This window comes from Eumetopias jubatus, unplaced genomic scaffold (assembly GCF_037043125.1).
Source record: "Eumetopias jubatus isolate StellerSeaLion01/CBP00866 unplaced genomic scaffold, mEumJub1_p1.0 scaffold_7, whole genome shotgun sequence".
NCBI lineage: Eukaryota > Metazoa > Chordata > Mammalia > Carnivora > Otariidae > Eumetopias > Eumetopias jubatus.
Window position 1 is genome coordinate 50,486,151 of NW_028274813.1, and position 26,630 is coordinate 50,512,780.

Sequence of the window (26,630 nt, forward strand, 5' to 3'; positions counted from 1 at the left end):
TTCAGAATGATTGTACTGATGCGGCTTTTAGAGCTTACTTTGGAATTCTAAAACAAAGTATTGACTGGATCCTTCTCTTTACATTCTTGCCATAACAATTTTATTCTCCTACAGATGATGTAAGTGTCTTTGATTGCACAGAAAAAGAAAAGTGCATTCAGAAGTATTATAGTGTATCATCTCACTACACATGTTCATTAAGCATCTCAGGAATTCCCTCTCAGTGAGTTTGTTCTCCTTCACTCATATGGTCAACAAGGAAATATTTGTGTAAATCACTTGAAAAGTGAAAGCAGCCAGCCTGCATTTGCCACATGTGTCACACTTACAGCATGAATAAATGGAATATGTTAAATGAATATTCTTCCAAAGAGAAATCTAAAGATCATTTAAGTTACCATAAACAGGAAAAACTATAATCATCAAGAACATTATATTTAGATTATGAGGTGTCATGCTTTATGATTTTTTTTGTATTAGCTTCATTTTAGTTTTTATCTTATGTTCCTGCCTTTGCTTTTTTCATATTTTTTCCTGTCTCACCTATTTCTAAATTATGTTGTATATGTTATATATGTATGTTATGTTGTGTATTTTCTGTATTATTGTAAATTATAGATTTCCTTTATATATTTTTGGAACAAGAGAGTATATAAATAAGTAGGCCTTTGGTACATAAATAGGTCTTTTCAGAAAAAGTTAAAGATGTACACATGCATGTTAAGAGTGGAGAAGCGGATCAGCAGCAAGTGTAATCCAACAAACCTTTGGTTATCTTACCCAAGTAATTATTGTCCCTGGAGGGTCTTTTTATCCTTATAAAGTGCATTCTCAACTGAAAATTCTCAGTATGCATGGGGCGCCTGGGTGGCTCAGTTGGTTAAGCATCCAATTCTTGATTTTGGCTCAGGTCCTGATCTCAGGGTAGTGAGATTGAGCCCCCTGTCGGGCTCCCCTCTCAGTGGGGAGTCTGCTTGAGAGTCTCTCCCTCTGCCCCTCCCCCAATCAAGCTTTGTGTGTGTGCGTGTCTCTCTCTCTTTCAAATAAATAAATAAATCTTTTAAAAAAGTAGTTCTCAGTATGCATTAAAAGCAGATGTGGACAAATGTACATGGGCTGAGACATATGAAATAAGTTGAGAAGATGTCTCCAAATTGGGAACCTGGAAAGCATTGCAGTCATGAATATAATATTTGGATAGTAGTTTAGGTCATGGAGAAAGTGAAAGAAATATTGATATCAGATCATCAAGAAGAGAGACATCAATGTGAGCATATAGAGGAATAACAAATAGAGATTCCCAGACTGCTGGTCAGGAAGATGTACACCATCAGAAAAAGTACAGAAAAAACAAGTAGAGAGAAGAATAAAAGCTCTATTTCTATATATTGGATTAAATGGTGGGAGATACAGCACAGGGTTAAAAAAAGAAAATGAATAATAATTGAAAATATTTAAACATGTCTCAGCTTAGACTGCTCTAACAAAATGCTATAGACTGGGTGACTTAAATGACAGACATTCATTTCTCACAGTTCTGGAGGGTGGAAAGTCCAAAATCAAGGTGCTAACAAATTCAGTTCTTGGTAGGGACCCTCTTCCTGCCTGTAGAAGGCTGCCTTCTCATGTATCCTCACATGGCAGAGGGAGGAAGCTCTGGTGTCTCTTTCTCTTCTTAAAAGGTCACTAATCCCATGATGGGGGCTCCACCTACAGGATCTCATCTAAATCTAATTACCTTCCAAAGGCCTCACTTCCTAATGTAATTACACTGAGGATTAGGGTTTCAACAAATGATTAGGGGCACAAGCCTTCAGTTCATAACAGAGCATTTTGCAAGAAAATGAGGGGAAGATAATGCAGTCAAGGTGAGAACCCTTGAGACAGTCACAGAAAAGAGCATGGGAGAAATGCCAAAACTAAGTAACATGTTGTAGAATACTGATGGCATGTGTTTTCCAAAGGATCAAAGGCCTGAGAATACAGTGAAGTCTTTTAGTTTAAAGGGTTCAAGAATGAGAACAGTATTTTTGAACCTAGACTTCCAGAGGGCAGCAAAGCTGACTACAGCAACAACAATTTCCCTGGAAGTAGCCAAACTGAACAAAATTTGTAACTGTGAAAGAAATTTAGCAACACAGAGAAGGAAGATAGAAATGGGGAGAAGTACTATTCACTAACATCCTTGTGCCAAGTTCTGTGCTTTCTCATTCATGCCTCGAATACTGCAGCAATACTAAGGGGGTGGAAAAAAACAAAGACATTTATAAACTAGATGGTGGGAATGTCACCAATCAGAAAGTGTTTTTATCATTTTAAAGAAATTATCAGACAAACCAGGTTGAGGGTTTACAAAACAACTGACCTAGAATCTTTAAAAATGCTAAGGTTATAAAAGACAAAGACAGATGAATGGTTCCAGATTCATGAAGATGGAGACACAACAGCTAATGGTATCAGAGGGTTATATGAAAGTTAAATAATGATACAGCAATTTTTCTAGATTATATGATCCTGGTAGTATTTTTCAACTTTTTAAAATTTGTCATTTGTTATGATTTCTTTTTATTTTGAAATAAGTATTCTTTTGTACATTTTTATTTTGTAATGCTATGTTCTTTTTCTTCTATGGGGCCCCTAAAAATGTCTGATCTTTAAGCCCTCCAAAGCCTTAATCTTCTCCTAGAAGAGGAATAAAAGAATATAATAAAGGAAAAGAGGGAACATTTTTATAGGTAGTCATGTAGTGTAGTAAAGAAAAGAAATTGGAGTGTTCATCCAAAACATGTGTTCATCTTCTGGCTGAAGTAATTCCAGACCTTTAGATGGATACAGTTGAACTCTAATCTTGAGGATCAATGCACAATATTTAAATGATCAGTTAACTATGTACAGAGAACTTCTAGATACAGTAAAGAATTACTTACCTATATTATTAGGGAGTAGTTTCACAGAATGGCATTTTCACTTAAGCAGAATGAATCATTAGTTCTCAACTGGAGTGTTTTAACTGTGACAGAAAAGAACTAATTTAAGGACTGCAGAAGTTAAAAACGCACAACTTTTAAGCAGGATTACCCTAGATATTTGCATTTAATTTTCTAGGCTCCCTTTTCATCCTGTTCATCTAGTATTAGCCAATTATGTAATGACAATATGAACATCTATACACACAGGCCCCTGGCAGAGGTTTAGACACCCAATGTTTAAGAAACGAAAAGTTTTCATCAGTGGGTACAACTATTCGCTTTCCTCTTTTATACAAGTAATCAAAAGAAGAAGATCTGGCTTTCTTCTATTGTCAGCTATTTTTTAAAAATCAGCACACATGTTCTTTAACCATTGTAGTGCTAGTATTGCTCAGTAATTTTTTGTCCATTTGGATTCTCGAGCTATGTCTTGGTGCTATTTTCCTAAAAACTAGGCAGCATTTATTAGTCATTGACAGAATCACATATTATAGAATCTATAAAAGTAGACAAATAATAGATTTTATTCAATTATGTATTTGTACACAGACTTCTGTGTTCTGCCCAAGTGAATGAATATTTTGAGTTTCAATAGCCTCTTCAATGCTTCAGAATAACATGTAAGCCCCCAGAAGATATTCTTACACGATATTATGTCTTAGCCACCTGCGGGAGTGTTCAAAAGATTTGAGTATAGTTTCTAAGTAACAGTCATTCATGATCTTAAATACATGGTGCTAAACTTTAAATTCATCAGCCACTCCATGAATGTTGTCTTGTTCAAAGAATGTCTTGTTCCTGGCTTTTCTCCTGAGTAAATAAGATACCAATAGGGTATTAGTACATTTATTTGTGACATCAGCCATCAAACTCACCAACAAACTGTGACTCTGAAGCAAGAGATGGGCCTTTAGAAAAGAGCATTAAAAGCCTGTCAAAATTCCATTAAGTACTGATTCCTCCGGGAGGGCTGCCTTCTTAGCATCTACTCTCTGACATTGATTAGAAGCATGGGATCCAAGGGCAGCCCACTGTTAGTTAGCCCCAAAATTGCACTCTGGAAAGAGATACACAGCATCTGGCTGAATTCTGTCAGAAACTCTTTTAGAGCAGGGCCAGAAAGAAAGATTCTGTATCTTATTTCTGTGGCCAACACACTGTTAATTTCTAATCTGGTACAAAGATCTGATTAGTCAATGAACATATTTTGTTGATAAAAGTTCCAGAAAACAATTAAAATGCAAACTACTTTGTTTTGGAAACTATTGATGCTGTCTAAAAGACTTGCATCTGGCACCCTAAACATTTCAGCTTTCATCAGACTCCGCATGTCCCAGTTTTTTGGCCATCCCAGTTCGTGATTATTCTCAAAATTTTTGGAAATAACCAAAAGACTAATTAGGTCATTTGTAGCTTGGCTGCAGTGCCAGGTCCAGAATCCCAGCTGGAAGTGAAGGCACTTAGGAGAGCAATCACCATGTCTAACACTGCCGCCTGGCTTTGGGGATGATTGACATCTCAAGAGCTGCATAAGCTTAACATTGAACGAAACGCATTGAGGCAGAGCTGACACTCTGAAATGAACACATTTGTTCTACAAATATTTGCCAGACATTTGCTATGTGCTATCCATTGTTCTAGGTGCTGGAGATAGAAAGGTTAAAGTGAAATACCCCTGCCCCCCTCAAAAAAAAAACATAGCCTATGTGATTTATAAGATAGTATGACAAATGCCACAACTGAGGCAAAAAAAAAAAAAAAAAGGTAGGGTGTTGCTAGGAAGGAACAGCACATTTGTAAAATAGCGTGACAATGGCAAACATGGCATCTTCTGGGAAATCAAACTGTTTAGAGTATAGTATACAAGCACCTTACCATGACTTTTAATGCTCTGCATTGTTTACCAGCTTCTCACATTTTTAGCATCCTTTAGCTGTTCGCTGTTATTCAGTTGCTCAGGCCTTTGTGCAGATCTTCCGACACTTCATGCTCTTTGCCCACTTAGTTCTGCCATGAATGAGTCAATTGTATCCTTCACCACAGCTTGTATATCACCCCTGCAAAGACGTATTTCAGTGACATCTCCCTTATATTATTCTCCATCATGGCAACCTAAAGAATCCCCATATTACTAGGTATCTCATTTTGTAGTTACTTCTTTTTGCATTTACTTGTTTATTGCCTATGCAGTGAAAATCTCTAACTGAAACTTGGCCATGTTGGCTTTCTTTCATGCCTTTTATTTAGTAGTGTTCTGATAAATTTTGAAGACTGATTTAGTGGTCCCAGATGAAAGTGATCTACTGTTTTATTATGTCTGATATAGATGGCATTCTGGTTGTACAGTTTACTTAATATTATGTACATTTCATCATTACTATAATGAAAAACAGTGATAGGTTCCCTGAAACTTTATCAAGTTTTAATATCTAGAGAAGCAGAAGATAAAGTTATAAGACTTTTGGTCATTTTTATTTATTTTTTTAAGATTTTATTTATTTATTTGACAGAGAGAGACACAGTGAGAGAGGGAACACAAGCAGGGGGAGTGGGAGAGGGAGAAGCAGGCTTCCTGTCGAGCAGAGAGCCCGATGTGGGGCTCGATCCCAGGACTCCGGGATCATGACCTGAGCTGAAGGCAGATGTTTAACGACTGAGCCACTCAGGCGCCCTGGTCATTTTTAATCTCTTTTTAGGTTACCATGTATATACCATGTAAGTGTGGTATATGACCAGAATTTCATAACAGGTTAGCAGTAGAGCTCAGGTTTGAAAGCACAATACTTGTACATAGACTTTGATTTGGCCTTAAACCAGGCTTGGTTTCTCTTCATCCCTCTTTGCTTAGTATCTCCCAGATTCATCAGATGAAAGAAAAATAAATGTGTCTCTCAAAGCCTTCCTTATTCAAAGAAGTTCTTTTTGCATTGCAGATCTTAAGTTCTTTGTATGAGCATCTTGTACGAGCTGGTGCCTAAATAAGCTACATAGAACTATGTATTTATAAATCTCATTGTCTCATAAAAATTCACAAGTCCTTAAGTGTGATTCAAAAACAACAAGTAATCAAGAAAGAAACTTTTAAACACTAAGGAAAAGTGATATAGCAAGTGACTAACAATAACGAAAGAGTAAAATTTGACCTACCAAACTAAAATAAGATAAAATTGAGAACATCTTAAAGAAGATAATAATCCTAATAGCTTTTAATTGTTAGAAATCTTCCATTAACAAAGGATATTTACCCATTTTTTTATCTGTGCTTCTATGATCCATAAAATTAGAATCTGCTTTCCATAAGCTAAAAAGAAGACATCAGGGCATGAAAATGTTATGACTATGCACTTTGATGTTCTATGACCTTATTAGAATATTCTAATTCTGAAAGGTAATTTATTTTTATTTACTTCTATTATTTATACATCATTGATTTCACTTGTCAAGATCAAGTTCATTGACAGAAATCTTTTTTTTAATAATTTTTTATTGTTATGTTAATCACCATACATTACATCATTAGTTTTTGATGTAGTGTTCCATGATTCATTGTTTGTGCATAACACCCAGTGCTCCACGCAGAACATGCCCTCTTTAATACCTATCACCAGGCTAACCCATCCCCCCTCCCCCCTCCCCTCTAGAACCCTCAGTTTGTTTCTCAGAGTCCATCGTCTCTCATGGTTCATCTCCCCCTCCGACTTACTCCCCTTCATTCTTCCCCTCCTGCTATCTTCTTCTTTTTCTTTTTTCATAACATATGTTGCATTATTTGTTTCAGAATAATTTCAGAATAATGTTTCCATTATTCAACAGTCTTGCACAATTCACAGCGCTCACCATGGCACATACCCTCCCCAATGTCTATCACCCAGCCACCCCATCCCTCCCACACCCCACCACTCCAGCAACCCTCAGTTTGTTTCCTGAGATTAAGAATTCCTCATATCAGTGAGGTCATATGGTACATGTCTTTCTCTGATTGACTTATTTCACTCAGCATAACACCCTCCAGTTCCACCCACGTCGTTCCAGCAATTGCACTTCTGGGTACTTACCCCAAAGATACAAATGTAGGGATCCGAAGGGGTACGTGCACCCCGATGTTTATAGCAGCAATGTCCACAATAGCCAAACTATGGAAAGAGCCAAGATGTCCATCGACAGATGAATGGATAAAGAAGATATGGTATACATACACAATGGAATATTATGCAGCCATTGACAGAAATCTTTACAGGATGTCTGAGCACTTCCTAAGGAACACCACCTGAAGTATATCCTACAGTTCTAACACAGTGCCTACAAAGAGAAGATTGGACCTAAATGTCTAAATGTCTTTTGTCAGGGACAAAATATCATAAGGCAGTTTTACTGGAGACAAGAAAATGAGTTATTGAAGCAGTAAGCCAGCCACGCCTCCTTCCTTACACACTCCACATTTTATTGTCTGTCCAAATATCCATAGGAACAGTAACGTGAATTGGGGGTCATGATCTGTTTTCTTGTTGCACTTACTTTCTGGCCTTTTAAAATAAAATATAAACTTTAAATTCCACATAATGAATAATAACCTTCTATTTTTTAAGAAAAATATAATTTGCCAAAAAATATTGAGCAAGAAAGTGGTTTTTATTGGATATTATTCCCAGTTTTTTATATCATTGATTATTACACTTAAAAGACATTAAGTGTAGGGGAAGAAAGGGAAATCTGAATGGGAAGAGATTAGAGAAGGAGACGAACTATGAGAGACTCTGGACTCCGGGAAAGAAACTGAGGGTCACAGAGGGAGGTGGTTGGGGGGAGGGGGAGAGGGTGACGGGTATTAAGGAGGGCATGTTTTGTGATGAGCACTGGGTTTTATACACAACTAATGAATCATTGAACACTGCATCAAAAACTAATGATGTGGGCGCCTGGGTGGCTCAGTTGGTTAAGCGACTGCCTTCGGCTCAGGTCATGGTCCTGGAGTCCCGGGATCGAGTCCCGCATCGGGCTCCCTGCTCGGCAGGGAGTCTGCTTCTCCCTCTGACCCTCTTCCGTCTCGTGCTCTCTATCTCTCATTCTCTCTCTCTCAAATAAATAAATAAAATCTTAAAAAAAAAAACAACTAATGATGTACTACACAGTAGCTAACTGAACATAAAAAAAAAGACCTTAAGCAAATCAATTGATAATATGGTCCAGGTGGGGGAAGAATTTCATAGTGTTTCTAAAGCTTGTATCATGAATTCATTTCTATGCCACAATAAAATGTTGTGATTGACTGAATATTTACAACTGTTAGGAGTGGCATCTGAAGGGGCAGAGGGCAACAACTAGACAAAGGTCTTCTCTGTGAAGTCTAAACCCCACTCTTTTCCCTGAAAGTTAGGCAGAGTCAAACCACCACGGTACTTCATTTCTTGTACATTCCCCGCCTTTATCCGTGGGGGCTATATTGCAAGATCCCCCAGTGGATGCCTGAAACTATGGATAGTACTGAACCCCATATACACTATGCTTTCTCCTACACATACATTCCTATGATAAATTAAACTTATAAATTAGGCACAATAAGAGATTAACAACAATAGCTAATAATAAAATAGAACAATTGTAACAATATACTGTCAGGAAAGTTATGTGAATGTGGTCTCTCTTCAAATATCTTGTTGTACTGTACTCATCCTTCTTATTGTTATGATGGGAGACGATAAAATGCCTACAGGATGAGTTGGAATGAGGTAAATGACCTAGTCATTGTGATGTAGTGTTAGTCTGACAATATGTCAGAAGGAGGATCATCTGCCTCCGGACTCAATTGCCTAGAAGTGAGTGAAATGGCAGAAAGCAAAACTGTGGATAAGAGGGATGGCCATATTCTGGGGGTTATTTCACTTCTCAGCTTCTCAGCCAGTAGAGTACAATCAAACACATCCACGCAGGCAAAGTTCTCTGAAGAAACAACAGATACACTTCTACCCACTCTCACAACAGCTGGGGTTAGCTGGTGGAGTGTTTAGATGGTATACTGGTGGAATACACAGGTACTTTCTTTTAAATCAAAGGGAATATTTAATACCATTATTTATGTATTGTTTAACATGTATTCTTCTCCTCCCCCCTCCATCACTACTACCCCCCCCAAAACACACACACACACCATTATTTTGTGGCCCATCTCAGGGTCCATGAATCAGAATTTTAATAGGTTCAGCTGAAGGAATCTGATATTTTATTAAGGAAATAAAAATTTGAAAATCCACGGCTGCAAGCTCTTAATAGACAACAGGCTATCTGCTTATATATTTTAAGAATCTTAATGATTCTCAAAGGTTTATTTACCACCAGACACAAAATGAAGGCATTATCTTACTTCCCTAGTTAAGCTCTGAGAATATTCTAAAATTTATATAATCAATGAAAACTACAACAATTTAAGCTATGACAGAACCAAATTTATTATATAATCTTAATGACAGTACTACATATATTGACTTTATGAAAGTTTTCCCAAAATAATAAGATGTTTAATCAATCACGGTTCTTTAAGTAATCAGAAATGTGAATGTTTATGTCTGTCCTACCCACTAACATCTAACAACTGGTAAGTGTAGTCAATCTTTTATTTTGCACATTTAAATGTGATTCCATCCTTTTGTCTATCCACTGTCCAGCATCAATGCAGTACTCCTAAATGAGCAACCTTAAAATATCCTTTTAAAAATTTTAACATCACAAAGTTCATTCTATTTATGACTACATATGTCTTGAGTGAATATAGAAAGAGCTGCGAGCAGATATTCAAGATTTCATAAAACACAGAGCATTTGGGGAAATGGTTTTAAATTCACTTGATTTGACTTGATTTAGATAAATAGGGCAGATTAAAAAATTAAAAAGGTGACTTTTATGTGTATGTGAATTGGCAGGAGAGGTGAAAGTTAACTGACCTGTTTAACCTCCTTTCTGAAATAGACTAATAACATGCTGTAGTTGAAGTAATACTTGGCAGTCAGAAGAGGCTGATAAACATAGGGTGACCTGAGCTCTTCGTTTTAAAAAAGCAAATGGCACTGTGAAAACAAACTCTTTTTAACTTTTAAATTTAGAGTATACAAAAGATTAATAATTAAAAACATGCATTGTATAGAAACACAGCAAAAAGTTGCATTCAGAAACTGTCTGCCTCAAAGCAAACTGGGTAACCCCTCAAAAAATAAAAGAGCTAGATAATAATTCTTATAAATTGTGGTGAATCAAATAATGCTTTTTATATTTTGTATATTTATATAATGTATTTTATATTTGTGTAATGCTAATTGATTATACACATTTCATGTTGGTGAACATGAGCTATAAAAGAATTGTCATCAGTATATTCACCATTGGTCCTTGCTTGTTTTTGTTTTCTCTTTGCAAAACTGGGTAAGATGATTGAGCAAAATTAAGTCATTTAGAAATTCAATAAAGGAACTAATAAGAATAGAATAGTTTTTACCTAGAGTTTTTTTTTACTAGTCCCTAAAAGAAGTCAAATTTTGAAAATTGTATTTAATTATAAAAATTGAACTTTTGGCTCTGAATTATAAAATATTAACTATGACAAAGATTAGCTGTGATGCATGGATCCCCACAAATTCATGTGCTAAAGCAATTTTTGAGAAACTCTAAATTTTTTTTTTTAGAAACAGAGAGAGAGAGCATACACGTGTGATTGGAGGTGAGGGGCAGAGGGAGAGGAAAAGAGAAGCTTAACTGACTGAGGCACCCACACTCCCCTTTTAAGCCATGTTTAATTGAGTTTTCTCTTAAAGAGAGCTAAAAACTTCCCTGAATGACCCAAGTTTGCTTCTCTGTGCAAAAATCTTGACTAATCAAATGTGAATTAACTGTGATAACTCTTCATATTGATTGATTTTCTCTCCAGTTCACATACAAGCTTTCTATATTCCTTCCTGGGGAAAAGAAGATTATAATTTTAGAATAGAGAATATGGAAAATTGTTCTTACACAAAAACTATTTTTATATATGATTAAATTAACAAAAAAAGGCCCTGGGCAAAAAATGAAAAATTTCAGCAAAAGTAATTTCACATATGAAAATTTTCCATGCAGCTCTAATTATGAGTATATTGTCCACAAAACAATTGTCATTTTCCATTTTCAGATCAATATCATGCCAAAAAATAAAAAGTAAAGAATGCCTCTTGCCATAATTTTAGTTTTGCTAGCAAGAAATTCATTTAGTTTTATGTATACTCTTTCATCATCAGTAATATAAGAATTCACTCTATCTTTCTGCAAAAACTATCACACAGTATATTCTCAGTGCCAACTCTTCCGAATTTGAAGGCTTGGTTGCCTATGAACCGTGTGTAATGCTGCTGCTGGTACTCTCCCTGGCACTTATCCCTGAAACATTTTGCAAAGTTTTCAAGCTATCATCACAGAATGACTTGACACCATGGCCTCTGCACCATCAATGAAAGTTCTTCTAAGGGCAATAGAAAGAATAAGAGAAAACATTCAGAAGCCAATAAGACACTCTTTTTCCCTTAAGACATTTAAAACTATCACAGATTTTCAAACAGAACTGGGCACATGCAAATACATAAGAAGAGCAATGCATCACAGATTGGAAGTGTACATCACCCACAAGCAAAATAGTTTTTTTTAAAGTAAGCAGTTAATATACATCACACACCCATGAGAATCTTCATAATTTACCACTTTCAAAAAAGGGTAGACTTTCTTTTTCCCTCAAAAGACCTCACAAACCATATCCATGATATACTATAATATCCCTGAAGATAGGTAATGTGCTGTAATACAAAATAAAATGTTATGTGTTAACCTATCTGCAACAGAGGTTTTAGATGTTTAGGATATATTCTTTTATAGCTCTTTAAATTTGACAACTCTTTATTAGGAGAGATTTTCCTTTATTCTATGATTATATTTTTCCTATTCCATATTCAAACATAATTTCCTTTATGTTAATGATGGCAATACTAGCTGTCAGTTTGAGGGAATTGAGACCTGCCAATAACCATGTGAATGAGCTTGAAAGCTGATCCTTCAACCCTAGTCAAGTTTGGAGATGAATGTAGATCTAGTTGACAGCTTGACTCTAACCTCATAAAAGACCCTAAGCCAGAATGTCTCAGCTAAGATGCTCTAGGAAACTGGAACTTTAGAATCTGTATTGGATAATAAAAATATTAAGCTGCTAAGTTTTGAGGAATTTGTTACACAGCAATAAATAACTTCTACAGACCAAACAAGAACTATTCCCATACTATTTAAGAATAAATAAAAAGTACTTGAAGACTGAAAATCACATTATAGCATTCACAGTTCATGGTCAATGGGTATTAGTAAAAAGTGCTTACTTTAGAGTTTAGGTTTGATAAAGGTCAACATGTTCTTTTGCCTTTGTACAACAAAGTCCCAAGTTAACAAGGCGTTATATGTCCACTTATCCATCTAATTGGTTTTCTGCCTATCTCTCTATCATCTATCTTTCTTTCTACCCATCTATCTATCCATCAACTGATCTATTTTTCTATCTAGGTTTTTGGGCCAAGTGAACCCTACCTGAATATTAGTCAAGATTATTGGGTCTAGAGAGGGAAAAATCTTTCTGCATTACTGATTATATCTGCAAGAGTTAAAATTCTTAATGTGCTATTCATTATGTGATGCTACTTTATGGTGTTAAGTGGTAAAATCATAGTATACAATCTTGGGCAAAGAAAATTAAAAAAAAAAAAGAACAGTTGAAGATTAAAATCTAAGTAACAATAAAAACATGGCCAATACATCTAATCAATCTTACTGAGACAGGTATACTATGGGATTTTTGCTAACATGGAAGGTTTCACTTTAACCAAATCATATTTTATTAAAACTTGCCAGGTGTAGATAATATAAAGTGATAATTTTAGGTTCATTAAAGTTAAAAACACAGACAACAAAACCCTGGAATTATTATTATTATTTTTTTTTTACTGTTAACTCTCAGTTGTGTATTGCAGGATGGCAAACCAACACAAAACTTAGCAGTTTAAAATACTAGCAATGTATATATTATTTCTCATGATTCTACAACTAAGGCTGGGTATATCTGTTTTTTTTTTTTATTTTGTTTGTTTGTTTGTTTTGGTCCATATAGTCATAGTGTCTGACTTCATCCAAGATGGCTTTACCATTTAGGATGGGCGCAACATCTAGGAATTGACAAGACTTCTCTTTCATCATACAGCCTCTAACTGTGCCTAACTTCTTCACACACTGATGGTCTTCACACAAGATTTTTCACGTAAGGGCTGACTTCCAAGAGAGAGGAAGCAGAAGCTGTCAATCCTCTTCAAGGCTAGATGTGAAACTGACAGGTTCCTTTTTGCTGAATTCTACTGGTCAGAGAAAGCTACAAGGCCAGGCCAGAGTCAAAGAGAAGGATAACAAACTACCTCCTGATGTGAGGAGCAGCATGGACATTCAGGGAGGGAAGGAATCAATGGTAACTGTCTTCAGGGGATATCTACTGCAGTCCATCTGGCCACACAATTCATGATCCTCCACATGCATAATGCATTCTTTGTATGTACATACAGAGTACATTCTAAGACCTCTCAAACCTCAGCCCATTATGGCATCAGGATCAGATATATTCAATCCAGTGTCTCATTATCCATGTCAGATGCAGAGATATATGAATGCAATTCCTTGGGATCAAAGACCTGTGAAGTAAGACAAGTTAGCTTTCCTCCCTACCCAACATATAGTATATTAGTTTCCAGCAGTATATTAGTTTCCAATATCTTCTGTAACAAAGTACCAGAAACTTAGCAGTTTAAAACAACATAAATATATTATCTCACCAATTTGGAGATCAGAAGTCCAAAATCAGTTTCATCAGTATCATAAAATCAAGGTGCTGGGTGGCCTGCCTTCTTTCTGGACGCTGTAGGAGAGAATCTTGTCCCCTTGCCTTTTCCAGCTTTGAGAGCTACTTGAATTGAGGCTAGTGGCTTTTTCCTGCATCTTCAAGCCAGCAATGTGACATATTCAAATCTCTCTCTCCCTCCAACCCCTTTTCTCTCTTATCTCTCCACAGAAACCCCTGCTTCCGTTGTCACATTCTCTTTACTCTGACTCGGACCTTTTTGCCTCCCTTTTAGAGTTGGGCCCCCCTGGTTAATCCAGGATAATCTTCATATTTTATAATCCTTAATCATATCTGCTAATTCCCTTTTGCCATGTAAGGGAACAATAAGATGCCATATGTTAGGAGAACTCTTATTCAAGAAGTGGAAAGGAGATGACCTATATCAGTCACTAGTCCATAGCAATTTCTGCAATCTCTGCAGGGAATATTTCCCAAGTCTTCCTGCTCCAGAGGCAGGGTACAAGGTATGTTCCTTGACTGGGATCTATGTGTGCTCTCTGGGAATGGTTTTGTATGGCTCTTGAGTTCTTCCTGCATGCTTTTGGCCCCACCCACTGAGATAATTTTTTCTTTTTCCATATGAAATACTTTGTGCTTTCAACATACAACTTTCTCAGTTATATTCTCTTCCTGCCCATAGAAGTTTTCAGGCCCAAAGATATTTCTTCCTTTTTTTCTGCCTCTATCTCTTTTAGTCCACATTTGTGGCAGTTCTACCAATAAAATTCTCTTGAAAACATTGTGGATTTTCTATGAGTCTTAGTGGGTTTTATTTCATTTGATCAAATCTACAGATCTTTTTGAGGCAGGACCTCTTCTACTTTATTTTGTGAGATATGGTGCTGTGGACTATGTTAAGATTCATGACCTTAAGATGGTTAGAAATACTTTTCTCTAGATAAGAGGCTTTAATTCTAGGCACTGCCTTAAACTTTTCCGAGATCTTAACTCTCAATTTGGAACTGACTCTGAGTCCATGATTTACTAGCAGCACCTTGGATTGGCTCTTTGTTCTGAGGTAATTTTCGCTACGGAAGTCTTTTGCTTTCTGGAGGAGCTAGTAATGTAAGTCAGTCTCCTTGACTACTGAAGTATTCCTTCTTTATGTCATTTTTCTCCTGTAATATACAATCAGAGGCAGTTACATGTGGCCAAATTTAGTTGCAAAATTCTGCCTGGAAATATATGCATCCAGATCTACAACTTCACCAAGCCCAATTTTTATTTTTCATATCATTGGAGATGACAGTCTCACCAACTGTTTCAATAATACCTAACATATGTTCCCTGCATTCCAGTAATGCCTTCCCTTCCAACCCCCACAGTCTCTTTGCTGCCTTTTAGACCAAAACTAATACTATATGTTCTAGGTTTTTGTCATGAAATTATCCTTTTAGGTACCACTCCATCCCAGTTATCTACTACTGGATGAACAAACCCAAAATTTAGTTCATTTTTAAAAAGCACAATTTATTGTTTCTCATGATTCTTCAGTCTGACCTAAGTTTGGCTGTGCAGCCAGTCTGTTCTACATGGTACCTCATGGGGCTGCCTCACAAAAGATGACTTCTTTTCTCAAGCCTGGTGACTCAACTCAAAGGATCATACAGTTTGCAATTGACCAGTCATTTTTCTCTCCCCACTTGGACTATTCACATGGCTAGCTTAGGCTTCCTGATGATATCAGACTTCTCACATGGTAGTTGACTTCCAAGATTGCAGAAATTGAAGCAGCCAATATTTTTAAAAGCTAGGTCCAGAACTGACACAGTGTCAATTCCATCTCATTTGATTCCTCAACCAAGTCAAAAGACAGCTTAGATTCAAGGGGAAGGAAAGTAGTAGATATGATTCTTTAGTTCCCATAGCTTCTAATTTGCTTAGACTTTAAGAGAAATATATATGGTGTATAAACAAAACTGCAAAGAGAACTAACCCCAAAATTCAATCCACTGTTTTAGAAAAAGTCATATTTGTGGTCATGCTCTCTGTTTTACATTACCACTTAATGACAATCACTTTAATTGCTGCCCACTAGTATCTTTTATTTAACTAGAGTCCTGGAGAACACAGTCCACAGGTATTGAAAATAAACCTGAGGGGCACCTGGCTGGCTCAGTAGAATATGCAACTCTTGATTTAGGGGTTGTGAGTTTAAGCCCCACATTGGGGGTAAAGCCTACTAAAAAAAATAAATAATAAATATATCTGAGTAGTTGCTTTTCCTTTTTCCTATAATGTGAGTTTGTTGATTTTTTTTTACATTTACAGTACTGGACTATATTTATTAAAAAAAAAATCTTTGTATAAATGGACCCACACAGTTCAAACTCGAGTTGTTCAAGGGTCAACCATAATTTAATTATTTCCTAGAAGCCACAAGAAAGAATTGTAACATTTATTTTCTGGGTGGACCTCATGAGTTTCTTTTCAAAGGCAATTTAAAAATCTCCTTGAGAAGGAAAGCCATGCACATTTCTATTAATACTAACAATATTTGGTTGATAATGTAAAAATAATCATACTAGACACATAAAAATAAATTGTAGATCTTAATATCTCAAAAGCAAAGTAAGATGAAGTAGGTTTCTGTAAGTAAGAATGTCAAATCCACAATTCCCTAGTATATATAAAGAAATATACATTCTAATACATGAAGACATTTTATTATTTTGCTATATATTAGTAAATATACTCAATTGCATTTTCTCAAATGGCAAATGAGACACAAGATAACATCTTTTTAATTCCTGAAAACCTCAGTATCATCTGTCTTTTGGAGGATCCAGTTTCCTACGACGTCTATGATACTGTCCACGAGGATACCAACTGTGCTTAGTAGTAAAGAACACTTTGCTAAGTTTTTCTATCATGGGTCCTTGCTCATATTGCTCATTTTTTTCTTCTAATCTGGTTTTCAGCACTTGGTCATGTGTTTCTTCATTATTATGCACAGGATCTGGCCAAGGGATAGGTTTTGTATGTTCACAGGGAATGTCCACAGAAGGGTGCTAGCATACTATTGTCCTGCCATCCGATGTCAAAGCAAGCTCTACTTTGCAATTATAGTCATCTGGTAGAGAAGAATACATAGATTTATGACAAACACAATATAAAGCTCTGTTTTGAATTGGAAATAAATGTTTACAGATAGTTCTATTTGATATCACCCATTTTATTGCTGCTAACGCCATGGTGAATCAAGATGCTTATTAGGTGGTGTGAAAGATGATCTGAAGAGAAACTGATTTTAAGATCTTCTTCCAGGGATTTTATTTTCATCCCTGACAGCCGCTCACCACGAGCCCACCATCTTATCTCTGTTAATTTTTTTTTTTTAAGTTAAGCAACATCTAGACACTTTTCCTATTTTATGTGAGTGTTCATTAGAAGCAATGACTCTGACCAATCAGATGTTTCCACCTGGGAGTTTGAATCTTGAAATTGTGAACCAACATCTCAGGATGGTAAAGATAAAGTCTCAAGTGGTAGACATTTTGGTGACAATTCAAGGGGCAGCATGAAGAGTTTAATGGTATACTGCAGTAGCAATATCCTAACCAAATGATTTCTGTGACAAGGTCTTAAGCGTGACCACTGCTACCAGTCTCCACTGGTCTAAACCTAATTTCTGAACTTCCTAAGTTCTTTTTCAGTTCTTCTGAACAACCTGATAATCTTCCAACTGATTTTCTGCTTGGGTTACTAAGGATAAATTTTCTTAGCTTGCAACCAAAAAGCCTAACTAATACACATGCTTAATCACAGTTTAACCCAATTTTATATATTAATAGAAAACCAGAGTATATCCAAGATGTTTCCTTTAATAGCAATACATTGTTCTCCAAATATTATTAATATGTTCTCTAACAGGCACTCTATTGTACCAGTAGAGCCATTGCTAAACTGTGGTGAAGATTTTTTTTTTTTTTTTTTACAAATTTCAATGATTTTCTTTCAAAGTGTCCTTAGATGAAAAGACTTCAACAGCTATAATGAACTAGTGATCAGCAATAAGATTTTAAAAAGAAGTTAACCTTTGCCACATCACATAAACTTAAAAACAATAATGAAAAATCCTTCTTTATTTAGATATTCAGGAAATTAATTATTAAATTAGTAGAAATTTCTGGAAAGCTGAGTACTAATCCTTTCCCTTCAAAAGCCAAAACATTATTTTTATTATCATTATTACTTATTATTTATCTTCAAGTTTTTATTGAAAAGTATACCAGTCATAAATGTTTAGGTCAGTGGATTATCACAAAATGATCACATCTTGTAAGCAGCATTAAAATAAACAAGCAACTATTACAACCACATGGTAACTTTTGAACAATCCTTGGTTACTTCCATGTGTATGATTTTTACTGCTATGGTTGTTTATTCAATTTGGTTTCTTTTCTTCTCTGCTTGACTATAATATATGTGAGAAAAGTAACATTTTGTTCTTTCAATGTTTTTTTTCACTATCTGTCAAATAGGACATGTTCAATAAGTGATTAGTTAATGAATGAAATAATAAAGTGGTGAGTGTATGGAGGTCACATGAATATTATAAATTCGCTATTACTGTTCAAAGAATATTTGATTCCTGATTTTGACCTGAGTCCCTAATAACTAATGGCTATTTCAGTGTCTTATCTATTGGAAACCCTGTTCCTGTACTCATCATATAGCAACTGTTGTTATTTGTAGACAGATATATGTAGTGTATGAACGTATTATCTTGTGGTCAGTAGAGATGACTTTCTCCCCCTCCAGGCCCCGCTAAAGCTGTGCACAGTGGACGTATTTCAGTTAGTGCTTTTAACCTTCCCCCAGCAAGTCAGTATTTTCTCCAGGTTTCACGAAGTAGCTGTTTCCTCCAAGGACTTTTTTCCCCTTAATTCCTAAATTTTAAATTGAGAAGAGTAGAATGTAAGTTAGAAAACATGTTTCATAGGAAACATTCTCGTTGCAATAAGTGAATAGTAGAATCTCTTATTACTATTGTGGAATTTCATCTGATACCATATTACCTTTCCTGATTATTTCTAATACTAATACATTTCATATTGGCAACAGCAGGTAAATAGTCACATATGTCAAAAGTAAGAGGTGTACAAGTCACCATTTTATACTGTCTACAAAAATATTATATTGATTCACACAGTATCACTAAAAACAAAATGTATTAAAATATATTACCTTAAATCATTCAGGATTATATTACTCCATTGACTGTTTATCTAATTACTCTCTTTGGTAATCAGAACAGGTATCCTGGAACCATATTATGCAGTAATTAGTCTACACTCATGTTAATAACAAGTGTGGCTAAAGATTTTTTCATACTTTGTTATTTGACTATAAGCCCTTATCTTAGAGATTTAAATAGAATTTGTTCAATATTTCTATAAAATTTTTCCAAAATAAACATATTGTGTGCATAGCAGACATTTCAGTATTTGGGGAGCTGCTTAGTATCTGAGTCCTCTTCCTATTTTTTTGAGAATTCTCTGAGTCTTGACCAGAAGTATCTATTGATGATTATATTAATTCATTCTCAAATTCATTCAAGGCCTGTTGGACTTATCTTAAGGATTTGTAAAGATAGATATCTAAATATCTATCTATTTACATATTTATCTACCTACCTATATACTTTCTCCTTCTTCTCTTTATCATTCTATACAAGTTTGTTGAAGGTTAACTTTATAATTTTTTTAAATATATATTATATACCATATTATTTCTGTAATTGGTCATGAAGAAGTATCTGTGACTTCCTTCTCCCAGTATTATATTTTTAAATTTCCTTTCCAACCTCAGGTGGCTTTGGTGCTTTACCTGGTAAGGTACATCAAATCATCATTTCTCAAGGATCTGAGTCCTTAATGGTTTTGACTTTTGTTTTGTAGTCATTGCTGTCATCTTCCATCTGCATTTACCAGTGGTTGTGAAAGCATTGAAAGGCACCTCAGAGACTCCCCTACTGTGTGGCAGCAAACCAATTTCTCTTTAATAATTAGGATCAATCCAATTGCTCCACCCAGTGATATGAGAAAACTTAAAATGTGCAGTTTTCTCTTCAAAGTGAATGGAAGTATTATTATGTTCCCTGGTGGAAATATTCTCCCTGGGAACTAAGATCTCTAGTCCAGAACACTTCAAGGTTTTCAGGATAGGAAACAAACATTCTGTGACTAGGTTAGTAGGTAAAATAGTAAGAGGAGTCCCTTCTTACCTTTGATTCTTGGAGTCACGTATTCTGGCTGTGGGGGCAACACAACCATATAATATTGTGTCTAATTCAAAGTATATGCTACATCCTATGAAACTATATCACTTTAAGCTGGTATCTTACAACTGCCACTCTAAATGACTCCTCAGTAAGCCATTTCATACTTTGTATTAGGTCAGCTGTGTCTGGGTGAGAGAGTAAGTAGTAAGACCAATTAATTCCACAAGACCTTTGTAGCTCATGTTGAGAAATTAGTTTCTTGATCAGAACCAATGCTGTGTAAAATCTCATGACAGTGATTAAAGTACTCTGTGAGTCGGCAGATGGTGGTGCTAGAAGCATCATGGGCATTGAAGGCAAATAGATATTCAGAATATATTTCTATTCCAGTAAAGCTAAATCTTTACCTGCTTTCTCATGGTGAAGGTGCAATGTAATCAATCTGCTTCCAAGTGGTGGATTCCCTATGTGAATGGTGCCATATAGAAAACTCAATGTTGACCAAGTAACTGGGGGATTGGGCACTCAACAGTAGCACTATCAATATTAACCTCGGTAAAAGGAAGCCCGTATTGTTAAAAGTCCATATTTCATCCCTACTGCCATGACCTCTTTTTTCATGGGCCTACTGAGTAAGCATTGGGTTGGCTGGGGAAGAGGTTACTGACATCCATAGAGTGAGTCATTTGTCTACCTTATTATTTTGAGTGTCCCCCAAAATGTCTGCCTTTTGGGTAGACATCCCCAACTCAAACAAAATATCTTTAAAGGCTATGCTCATTCTGAGCGGTCCATACACATACCTCTTGATCCAAGAGCTCCTTCTTATCAGTCTTCCTTTCTTGTTTCTTCCAAGTTTGTATTCATCCAGACAACCCATCAACAACCATTAACAACTATTATATCAACAATGTAATCCATCCTTCTGCTATCTCTCAGTCTATCCAAAGTAAAAGATACTGTTTAGAATTCTGTCTAATGGGATGTTGCATTTCACTACTGTCTTCCAGGGCCATTATTGTGGGGACCGTAAATATGAAGTGCTCACTTCCAGGTGACAGGAGCATACTGTCCAGAATCATCTACAAAACAGCATAAAGTTTCCTTTTTTCCTCTCAGTCTATGAATCACAAAGAACCTCCCATTAGGCCAGAAACGTGGATTGAGAGAGTGGATTGCAGTAGGAGTTGGTTTCAAATAAGTCTGAATCACCGACTCATACAACTCATTTGTGACTTTGAGATCTACCTGACTCCAGTCTCTTATATACTCTTTCCACTTGATAATGTATTTTTTTTTGTTGTTCATGCCCAACCTTTAGTTTAATAGATCAGGAAACAACTAGTTCATGACTGAAAACTCAGACTTCACGGTCACCTGATAGTCCATGATTAGCATTAAGTCTTTATCAAAGCCAAGTAGCGAGTCAGAAGCTGTTTCTCATAAGAAGAATAGTTATCTCCTAAAGGCATAGTTATGTCCCAAATCCTTAAGGCTTGTGTTGCAATTATCCTTTGAGTTCTTGCCAGATTCTCCATACAGGATTCTTATTTGTCACAGATAATGTGAGTATCATTGGATCTCCTGGATTATAAGGTCCAAGGGGAGAAGCAGATTGCACTGAAACCTGGACCTGTTTCAAAGCCGCCTTTTGTGCTGAAAGAGCAAATTTGCAGATAATTTGTATATAGGTTAAAGTAGAACACACAAATGTAGTATATGTTGTTTTCAAATTCCAAACATCATGCCTCTTGTGTGTGTGTGTGTGTGTGTGTGTGTGTGTGTGTGTGTGTGGTAGGTTGTACGAACAAAAGTAAACTGTGTTTCACCCTGAAGGATATATCTTGTGCTCCAGACCATTGGACTTCCAGAAACTCCATTGAGGTGATAAGCTCCTGAAATTCTGTGACATTTATCTATGACTCTTTGGCTCAGATTTGTCTTACTAAGGCATCTAAATTATCTAGTACTTTCAGCTCATCTAAGCCAATCAGAATAATATCAATTTACAGAAACAGTGTTATGTTTTGTGGAATGCCAACATGATTAAGATCTTTGCAGACTATGTTATGGCAAAAAACAAGAGAGTAGACATAACTCTGAAGTATGACCATAAGAATGTACTGTTGGTCCTGACAAAAAAAAAGAAACTGTATAGTGGTCCTTGTAATTTTTTATATGGAGAGAAATGGATTGGCCAGGTCAATATCTGCAAACGAAGTCCCAAAAGCTGTGTCAGTTTCTGCCAGCCAAAGTACCGTAGCTGTATTATTGGCTACAAACAGAGCCACCAAATTCATTCTCCAAGATCTATCCAACTTTCGGACAGGCCAAATAGTCAAGCTAATGGGAATGTGATAAGTATCACTACTTTATATCTTTACAATCTTTGATGACAGTACAGATCTTTGCAATTCTTTCAATGATGTAGTACTGTTTCTGGTTTAATATCTGAATAGGAAGGGAAAGGCACAGGGACTTACTATCATTATGGCTTTTACTCATGGGTCACAAAGCTAATGTAGAGATTCTGCCAGTTGCCAAGTGTATCTATTCCAATTATATATTCAAGAACTGGAAAAATTGCTATGGGATCCATATGCTAACCATCTAGGTGCCTACTGTGAGTTAAACTTGGGCTAAGACTTCAGGTTTCCCCTAACTACCATTAGCTTATGGTTTGACTGGCAAGTCACAGTGGTATTTAGGGTGGAGAAATTTCCTGGAGAGTTCTGGCTTCAAAAAAGCAATGAGGGTTGCTGCTATGGGATGGAGAAACTTCCCAGAAGGCATGGACTTCTAAACCATGAGAGCTGGTGCTGTAGTGAATAGTCCCAGGGCCATGCATATGAATTCAGTGGCTGCCATGTTGAACATAGCACATTGGTAAAGGAAAAGAGGTCCCTTCCCCCTGCTCTGATTTTGCAATGGCCTTCCAGTGCCCTCTATTGGCAAAGTCTAACAACAAGTCAACTGGCAAAGGAGAAATGCCCAGAAGGTCCAGCTCCAGGATCACAAAGCAAGGCAAAGAAAGGTGAATATGAAGCTGAATATGAATAAGTAAATAACTGGCACAAATGCAAAGGTTAATTGAATGAAAAGTGTGTGAATAGATCTCTCGTAATAGATTTTATTTTATTTTTTAAAGAATTTATTTATTTGAGAGAGAGAGAGAGAGAGAGAGTGAGAAGAAGCACGAGGTGGGGGAGAGGAAGAAGCAGACTCCCCGCTGAGCAGGGAGCCTGATGTGGGGCTCGATCCCAGGACCCTGGGATCATGACCTGAGCCGAAGTCAGACTCTTAACCTATTGAGCCACCCAGGTGGCCCTCTCATAATAGATTTTAGAAAGAAAGAATAGTTACATCCCGGGTAAGCAATAACCCAAAGACTCCCACTGCTGTAATTATCAAGTACAGAAAGTAAGCATCTGTGTGGATATCATTTGACCTCTCTCCCCTGCCAACATGGTATTTTATGAAATTTTAAGTTCTTTTTGTATAACACACACATGAAATATCTTTTTCAATCTTTTAACTTACAATCTATTTTGTATCTTTGTATTTAAAGTGAGTCACTTGTAGACAGCCTATAGTTGGGTGGCTTTTAAAAAATCCATATCTCCTTTTAATTTGGAGAGTTTACTAGACATATAACCTAATTACTGATAAACAAAGTCTTATTTCTGCCATTTTGCTATTTGTTTTCTATAAGCTTTATATTTTTTTATTTTTTCAATTCTTCTTTTACTGCTTTCTTTTGGCTAAATACCTTCTGGTGTACCATTTTAATTTCCTTGTCATTCTTACTATTTTTAGTTATTTTGTTTAGCAATTGAACTGAGGATTACAATAAACATTAATAACAAAGGAATTTTTTAAATTTCACAAATATGTGTAAATTAAACAACATACTCCTAAAAACCAATGGGTCAAAAAAATCAAAAGGAAAATTAGAAAATACTTTTATATGAAAGAAAACAAAGCACAACAAACCAAAACATGTGGGATTCTTTAAAACCAGTACTCAGAGGGAAATTTATAGAGGTGAATATGTGGATTGAAAAAGAAAATCTCAAATTAATAACCTAAACATCTACTTTGAGAAACTAGAAAAATGAAAGGCAAACTAAACTCAAAACATGCAGAAGGGGAGAAATAATAAAGATTAATGAATTTATACCAAAATTTCTCAAACTCTTCCAAAAAATAAGAGAACACTTTCTAATTCATTCTATCAAGCTGTCATTACCCTAATACTAAAGCCAGATGAAGACAACACAAGGAAAAAACCACAGACCAATACGCCTTATGATGATAATCCAAAAATAATCATTAAAATACCAGCAAACTAAATACAGCAATATATTAAAAGGACTATACATCATGACCAAGCAGGATTTATCCCAGGAATGCAAAGGTCACTTACATATATGAAAATCAATGTAAAAAAAAAAACATATTAATAGAATGAAGGGCAAATCCATACGATCATCTCAATAGATGCAGAAAAAGTGTTTTAAAAAATCCAAAATCCTATCAAACAAACTAGGAATAGTAGGGTACTGCTTTAATTGAACAAAAGGTATCCAAGAACATATTACTAACATCACACTTAACAGTGAAAAATTGAAAGCTTTCCTCCTAAGATGAGGACAAGACATGGATGTCTGCTATTGCCACTTCCAGTAACATTGCACTAAAGTTCTAGCTAGAGAAATCAGGCAAGTAAATGAAATAAAAGACATCCAGATGAAAAAGGAAGGAAAAACCATCCTGACTTGCACTAAACACGATCTTATACATTGAAAACCCTTAAGAATTCAGACACACACACACACACACACACATTCGAGCTAACAAATGAGTTCAGCCAACTGGCAGGACACAGGATCAAAATACAAAAGTCAATTGTATATCTACACAATTTCATTGGAAAATCTGAAAATGAAATTAAGAGAACAGTTTCATTTATAATAGCATCAAAAGAATAAAATGCTTGAGAAAATAATTGACCAAGGAAGTGCAAGACTTATACACCAAAAACTATAAAACAATATTGGAAGAAATTAAAGAAAGAAGTTTAAGTGGAAAGATAATCCACATTCCTGGGTTGAAAGGTAATACTGTAAGTTGAGAGTATTCCCCCAAATTGATCTTCAGATTCAATGCAACACCTACCAAAATCCCAATTGCTTTTTTTTGGAGAAGTGAACACACTGATCCTAAAATGCATGTGAAATTGAAAGGGACACTGTGCAGCTAAAACACACTTGAAAAAAGAACAAAGATTCACACTTATAATTTCAAAATTTACAAAGCTACAATAACAAAAAGATGGGGATTCTGGTACAAAGATATACACTAGAATAGAATTGAGAGCATAGAAATAAACCTATACTTATTTGGTTAATTGGTTTTCAAGAAGGATGCTAAGACCACTCAATCTGGAAAGAATGCTCTTCAGCAAATGATGAAGAAACAACTGGATATCTACATGCAAAAGAATTAATATGGATCCGTATCTAACACCACATACAAAAAATTAATTCAATATAAATAATTAAATGTAAGAGGTCAAACTAAAAAATCTTAGAAGGAAACATAGGTGAAATCCTCATGACCTTGGATTAGTCAACAGTTTCTTAAATATGAGACCAAAGGCACAAGCAGCAGGAGAAAAAAAAAAGATAAATTAGCCTTCATTCAAATTAAAACTTTGTGCATTGGAAGACACTATCAAGAAAGTGAAAAGACAATCCACAGAGTGAGAGAAAATATTTGTGAATCACATATGTGTTTATTATGCAGAATAAAGAATTCTCACAACTCTACAAAACTTGAACCCAGTGAAAATGTGGGCAAAGGTTCTGAATAGACATTTCTCCAATATGTACTAATGGTCAATAAGCCCATGAAAATATGCTCAACATCATTAGATATCAGGAGAACTCAAATCAAAATCATAATGGGATGCCAATTTATACCCAGTAGGATAGCAATATTTTTTTTTAAGGAAAATAACAAATATTGGTCAGGATATGGAGAAATTGGACCCTCAAACATTGGTGATTGGAATGTAAAATGTTTCAGGTTCTGTGGAGAACATTTGGAAGAACTTTGATAGCTCTTCACCGAGTTAAATGTAGTTACCATAGGACACGGCAATTCCACTCCTAAGAGAACTAGAAACATACGTCTACAGAGAGACATGTACATGGATGTCCATAAAGCATCTTTCATAATAGTCCAAAAGTGAAAACTACCAAGACATCCATCAACTGATAAATTTATATTACAAATGCAGTATAGCTACACAATGGAATACTATTCAGTCATTAAAAAAATGAAGTAATGGGGCGCCTGGGTGGCTCAGTCGGTTAAGCATTTGACTCTTGATTTCAGCTCAGGTCATGATCTCAGGGTCCTGGAATCGAGCCCCACATTGGGCCCCCCACTCAGTGGGGAGTCTCCTTGTCTCCCTCTCCCTCTTCCCACTCTC

At 35.8% G+C, this 26,630-nt stretch overlaps 1 pseudogene; it reads right to left on the reverse strand.

Moving 5' to 3' along the window:
* Nucleotides 1-16,670: 16,670 nt before the first annotated feature.
* LOC114210656 (large ribosomal subunit protein mL42 pseudogene) lies at nt 16,671-17,099 on the reverse strand (annotated as a pseudogene).
* Between the last annotated feature and the right edge of the window lie 9,531 nt (nt 17,100-26,630).